The sequence below is a fragment of the Sinocyclocheilus anshuiensis genome, unplaced genomic scaffold, assembly GCF_001515605.1.
Source record: "Sinocyclocheilus anshuiensis isolate Anshui unplaced genomic scaffold, SAMN03320099.WGS_v1.1 scaffold855, whole genome shotgun sequence".
In the NCBI taxonomy this organism is placed as follows: domain Eukaryota; kingdom Metazoa; phylum Chordata; class Actinopteri; order Cypriniformes; family Cyprinidae; genus Sinocyclocheilus; species Sinocyclocheilus anshuiensis.
In genome coordinates this window covers 26,060-33,101 of record NW_015547664.1, presented here as the reverse complement: position 1 = coordinate 33,101, position 7,042 = coordinate 26,060, and the positions used below count along the sequence as shown (strand labels likewise).

General features: G+C 35.8%; 1 long non-coding RNA gene across 1 annotated transcript in view; it reads left to right on the top strand.

Annotated features, from left to right (window-relative positions):
- The first annotated feature begins 1,408 nt into the window (after nt 1-1,408).
- LOC107702492 (uncharacterized) overlaps nt 1,409-7,042 on the top strand; it is a 19,587-nt gene continuing 13,953 nt past the window's right edge. The window contains exon 1 of the long non-coding RNA XR_001635769.1: nt 1,409-1,557. This is a non-coding gene — a long non-coding RNA (uncharacterized LOC107702492). The remainder of the gene's footprint in view (nt 1,558-7,042) is intronic.

Sequence of the window (7,042 nt, the reverse complement as noted above, 5' to 3'; positions counted from 1 at the left end):
TACACTTTTAACAAAGAAAAATGGGTATGACACATCATCAGTCACCTATCTGTGTTGTTGTAATTTCTTTGATATACACTAGATGGCAGCAATTTACACATATCTGTATTAAAAGGAGAGAGAGAGAGAGAGAGAGCGAGAGAGAGAGAGAGAGAGAGAGAGAGAGAGAGAAAGAAAGAGAGAGAGAGAGAAGGACATGAGGGTGAGTAAAGAGTAAATGATGATAGAATTTTAATTTTGGGGTGAACTATCCTTTTAACACTTCTTCCAAAGGAAAAACGTGATATACAGAAATCAGAGCTTAAATATTTTTGTTATTTGTTATGGTAAATGGCTAATATTTATTAACAAAGTGTGTAGGCCTGTATTTATTTTTAGTAAAGGCTTTATCCTTACTTAAATGTTTATTTTTTATCATAAAAAAATAAACTAAGCCATATTTACTCCTGTAAAATAACTTTAAAATGATATATACTGACATGAGATGAACACTAAAATGTAAAAGCCGATTTGTTTCATATGAAGTGGGTCACTTTATGGTGTCCGGCATGTTAAGTTCACACGAGACTAATACCACATTTCGGTAACCCTCTTTTATTGGACAATTTTGCTCATGACTAACTGTTAATGGCAATGGCTGGTACAATAAAAACTTGCTGCATTCACTCCACTTGGTTTCAGTAAAGTTCAAATCAAATGCAATATTAGCCAACACAACATATACAAAAAGTATTGAGAGCACCATTAACAGACAGATTACTAGTACTTTCTAATGATAATAGCCAGGCTTGTCGTGTACATGGTGTACTTCAGAAAAAAAGCCAACTTTACAAAGACTTCATACAGACATGCAGGTCATTCTCAAACACTGCCCTTTGGAAGGATACATTTCTATTTGTGTTTCAGAATATGCAAACATGTATTTCTCAGTACTTGGAGCACTGCAGGGACATTTGCCTGTGTAGAATTGAGCTGCACCTGACAGAATTTACTGGGTTTTACATATGCAAATGTGCATTCACGGATAAGTGGTGTATCCCACAGATTCACAATGGGGTTTTACAGAAGAGTTGTGAACATAGTGAGGACGTGATTATCCATAACTTGGGGGGAAAAGAAGAAGAAGAACATAGAGGGCGAGAGATTTAAAACAAACGCTAGCGCATACAAGTCATGCAATATTCAAATAGTTTTCTTTCATTATATGTATCACATTACAACGTTAAATACCGCTTGGAAAATCTTTTCGAGGTGTTCGGGTTCTTTTCTGAAATCCACGTGGGCCCTCGCAGGGTTGCCTTAGTTCAGACTGTGAACCCGTCATCTGATAGTCCATGCCATCGTAACAGCCAAGACTTGAGCCCCTATTGGTCATCCTCACTTCCGTTACACTTTTAGGATCACCGCGCCACCTCGCGTCACTCTCCAGCGCTTTCGGGATCGGACGCGCATTCGTTCGTTCTTTAATTCATTTATTCCACAGTAGAGGAGCGAGCGGCCTCGATCGGTCTACAGTTTCCAGCTGTCCCGTATTGTTTTATGGAACTAGTAAATATGGTAAGGACCGCCATGTTCATTTGTAATACATGTTTTCGTGGGATTTTCTCATTGACGAGAAGATTAGAATCCCGGTGGATGCTGAGTGCATCTAGTACGTCTAGTACTAAATCACATCCGAACCTAAGAACACTCTACTTTTATTTCTCTACGTTTGTTATGCAAGTATTGTATGCATTTATATTTTGTCTATCTATGACTTAATTAACTTTATTCAGATTATGAACTGACTAGATCATCACTGCAGTTAAACTCTGTAAACTCATGCTGTAAAAATGTTTTGTCAGCTAAACTAACAAATTTGCTTTATGATGTTTTATTGTGTTTATTAACATCTAAATTGATTGGTTTTATTCAAGTTCATGTATAACGTGAAAAAAAACAGTGCATATGTATTTTTAATGTACTTTCTATATCAGAAATAACCCCTTAGTACATCATGTGTGAGTTATACAACTGTGAACACTCTTCTCATTGCTCATGCTGTGGCATTTCAGTTTAATTCTATACATTGTAACTGTTCATGCTCTGCAGAGGAAGCCAGGTTACAAAGGTTTGATGTCAGGGTAACCTGCCAATCCAAATGTCCTAAAAAACTCCACATGATCTTCATATATTACTTTGGCAGCTGTTTATAACTCCAATTACCTGTATATGAAGTGCTCATTTAAGGAGCATAAATATATTTAAAAGACATAATACAGTGTCACTTTATGAAAATACTGCGCATAGCTATATGATATTTACAGTATGATTAAAACACATTTTATATAGCACCCATATTGTGTACTGAAATTTCCACAGTATTAATGAGTTAAAAAATCCCTTGAATGATCCAACTGAAGGATAGAATCCAGCACTGAAACATAAACCTTGACAAGTCAAAATTTGAATCAACTGCATCAGGATGTGCAATGTACAGTGTGTGCACTGGTTTGACCTATATTATTATATTGTATGCAGGTTTTAGGTCTCTACACTACTTTTTGTGAAAAGTGTGAAATGCAGAAAGTTTCTGTGAGGGTTATGTTTTAGGGTAGAGTTAAGGCTAAGGGATAGAAAATATTATTAGCTCAGTATAAAAGTCATTATGCCTATGGAAAGTTTTCATACAGGTGTACCAACATATGTGTGTGTGTGTGTACAGGTAGAATTGCACTTATTAAGTTAGCTTGAGAAAGCCAACTTACTGAAATGCTACTTAAACTTGTAGTGATTATTAAGTTGGCTTGAGAAAGCTAACTTACTGAAATCCGTCTTAAACTTATTATTAGGTTGGCTTGAGAAAGCATCATGAAACGTGCTAGCATCATTCTTGTAACTTGATAATCATGCTAACAACATGCTAGTAACATGCTAATCATGCTAGAAATGTGCTAGCAACATGCAAGTAACACAAGCCAACATACTGTTATTCTATTTAAACTTCTTCTTCTTCTTCTTCTTATTATTATTATTATGTTGGCTTGGCACAAGCCAACATACTGTTATTCTATTTAAACTTCTTCTTCTTATTCTTCTTCTTCTTCTTCTTATTATTATGTTGGCTTGGCACAAGCCAACATACTGTTATTCTATTTAAACATTATTATTATTATGTTGGCTTGGCACAAGCCAACATACTGTTATTCTATTTAAACTTCTTATTATGTTGGCTTGGCACAAGCTACACAACATATCTGATTATTACTGGGTTCAGGGCTCATTAAGAATTACTGTCTGGCCAGAGAACAGTGTGAAAGACGAGAGAACTGTCACCGTACCGATCAGCGAGTGCAGTCTGTACTTGCTCACAACAACAGCATTTGGACTTGATTAGGAGCCTTTAAAAATAAAATATTCCAGCGGTTGCATACAATCCACCCATTAGAGCTAAATTCAGGTGTGTGTGAGCTGTTTTAGTGTGAAACTGAAAGCCTTGCGTCCGGTATCTGAGCTCGCTAGACTGCAGCGTCCTCATTAAACTTCTATTTTTGCACGTCTTGAAGCCTTGCGAATGCAAATACTCCAGCGAATTTATAGAATATAATTATAAGAACATATTAAAGAGCTGAGTTGAGTGCATGTGAGCTTTATTTATGTTTCAATGACATCAGCCTCGCGTCGCACTGACTTCTCAACGGACAAAAAGGCGTGACGTGACGTGACATGTGGCCAAGTATGGTTACCCATACTAGGAATTAGTGCTCTGCGTTTAACCCATTCTAAGTGCACACACACAGCAGTGAACACACACACACACCGTGAACACACACCCGGAGCAGTGGGCAGCCATTTATGCTGCGGCGCCCGGGGAGCAGTTGGGGGTTCGGTGCCTTGCTCAAGGGCACCTCAGTCGTGGTATTGAAGGTGGAAGAGTGTGCTGTACATTCACTCCCCCCACCTACAATCCCTGCCAGTACGAGACTCGAACCTGCAACCTTTGGGTTACGAGTCCAACTCGCTAACTATTAAGCCACAACTTCCCCCAAAAGGCTACAGAAACTACATCCTTTTCATGTCTTTTATAGGCTTCTACATTAAAACACTCCAGCGAATGAACACAATAAAATTAGAAGAATATATTATTGAGGTAAAATGAGTGCTTATGAGATCTTTTTTTGTCTAACTGCAGAGCAAGGCGTCGCAGCTCAGACGCTCGCGCTCCGGACCGCATTCATCCTCACTTCTCTCAATAAGAAAGACTTCTCTTAGACAAACAGACACGATTATTTCAAAATACATGATAGCTTGGCGAATATAATCGAAAATATTCGTTTATGTCTCACGTGAACATAAACTGTTGAGAAAAAAAATCGGAGGTGGATGGATGTGAACATTAAAGCGACCGCATTTACCGGCTGCTTTCTGTCTTCAGTGTTAATCCATAAAAACCAGAAAATCATTAGTTTGGCTTCTTTTATTTATTTATTTAGTTATTGCTCTAACAAGAATCAATATTTAATGAAACTATGCAATGCTATTTTAGAATTCTTCCATTTCTGCATCTAAACATCTACAAAACCTGCTCTGTTATAATATTGTTTGCAAATTGTTTATCGCGCAATTTAACTGATATCTACTTTTTTTTTTCATAATAAACTTGTTTGTTAGAATAGACAATTACAGCGGTCTATAATAAAAATTACCAGGGTTTGTACAAGCTGCTTAAAGAGCTTGAAGTAGCCTACTTGTCTTTTACTTTTTGAAATGTAAATCCTAAAAAAAAAAAAAAACAAAACCTTGGAAACAGCCATATTTATGAAAAGGTGCTTGACCTATTGAAAAACAATATGAATGAAATTAGTGTTTAATTTTTAGTAATGACAATTTTTGTTGTCATAAAATCCTTCATTACAATGCAAACTAACAATTGTCTATATAACATATTATGAAAAAAAATAACTTGTACTTTTTTCATCATTATATTGTTTATATATTATAATTGTAAAAAAAAAACCATTTAACTTTTGTACTTTTTTCATCATTGTTTATATATTATAATTGTAAAAAAAAAAACAACATTTAACAAGTCACATAATAATCAATCATCACTGCTTAAAAATGTAAGTCGAAAATTAAACACTTAAAGCATGAAATAATATACAGAATCAGTAAATTCGAGTTTAATGTGGGTATATTATCAGTAAACTAAACATTAAAAATTTGTAATCTTTCAAGAAATATTGGCAATTTCATCTAACATCACTGCTTAAAAATGTAAGTCGAAAATTCAACTCTTAATGCATGAAATAAGATACAGAATCAGTAAATTCGAGTTTAATGTGGGTATATTATCAGTAAAGTAAAGATTAAACATTTGTAATCATTCAAGAAATATTGGCCATTTCATCTTAATGTTGTTCAGAGATGAAGGCCATAATGCTAATGTTGTCCACACGAGAGAGCCACAGGATAGCAAATCCTTCAAGATCTGTTCAAAGACTTAGAAAATGTTTAATTTAAGTAACTGAATAAAAATGCATATAAATTCATTATATTTTCAAAACCTTTAATAAAGCCCTATATTAAGAATGCAAAAACTGTAATCTCCTAAATACTGATAGACCATTATTTTTTAATCTTAATTTTAATGGTATTGACAATATTTTCTCAAGTTGTCAGACATTACTGAAAAAGTGAAGAAGGGACACTATATTAGTTATATATTTTCTTATTGTGCATATAATAGTACTCATAATTTAATTGAAACGAGACACGTCCATTGTGTAACTGCATCATCTACACAAACCATTGTGCTTGTACCCCTAATGATCGCCTTGAGTTAAACCGCATTGTTTCAGTTACCTTCTGTGTCGTTGCCCACAACGCTTCGGTGACAGGACTTTGAAATACCAAACAGGGAAAAAAATAAAAGGCATGACTTATTTCGCATCCAGCTAGCCAACTCTGTCAAAGATGTTGTCATAGCCTAGGCTTTGTATTAGAATAGAAAATAGCAAGGGTCCATAAAAAAATACTGTTGTACGTTTTTTTGCGGCGGGGCAGCTCAAGAACGCTGGACACACAAGTACTATGGCTCTTTTGCCAAGCCAACATCAAAGTTAGTTCACTAACTTTAGCTTCTAGTTATTTTTTTTTAACTTTTCAAACTTTTTTAAACTTTCGGGTCCGGCTTTCTCAAGCCAACTTAAAGTTTGTCTAGACGAACTTTTTTATATAGTTATTATTATTATTATTCTGATCCTAAATTATCAACTCTATCTCCTCTTAGAGCTTTAACTCTACAGACTCCAAACTCAGCCCAGCTCTTCAGACTGATCTGACCGAGTGTGCTATGTCTTTTCTAACTGATCGGACTTACGGTTCATAAAAATGAAGATTAAAAATCATAAAAATCCCATAGACTTACATTGAAAAGTCTTGGCTCATCTGAACATTCCGTCAAACTCCAACTGCCCGTTAGATTCAATCAGACTTCCCTTCTATGTACTATTTCGTATGTCATCTATCTTCAGTCTGATTCTATCTATCTATCTATTATTTTATCATTTTTTTTACATTTTCATGTAAATAATTCATCAATTTAATCTAATTTCAGATTTCTTCACATTTACATTTTTATTTGTTTACCTAATTAAGTTGGGTTAGGGTTAGGGTTACTGAAATGCTACTTAAACTTATAGTGATTATTATTCTTCTGAGACTAAAATTATCAACTCTAACTCCTCCTAGAGCTTTAACTCTACAAACTCCAAACTCAGCCCAGATCTTCAGACTGATCTCACTTAGTGTGCTATATCAACCATCCCGGGTACCCTAGCAACCGCATAGCAACACCGTAGCAACCGCCCTGGGTACCCTAGCAACCGCATAGCAACACCCTAGCAACTGTACCGGGTACCCTAGCAACCGCATAGCAACACCATAGCAACTGCCCTGGGTACCCTAGCAACCACATACCAACAACTTAGCAACAGCCCCGGGTACCCTATCAGCCATATAGCAACACCCTAGCAACCATCCCGGGTACCCTAGCAACCGC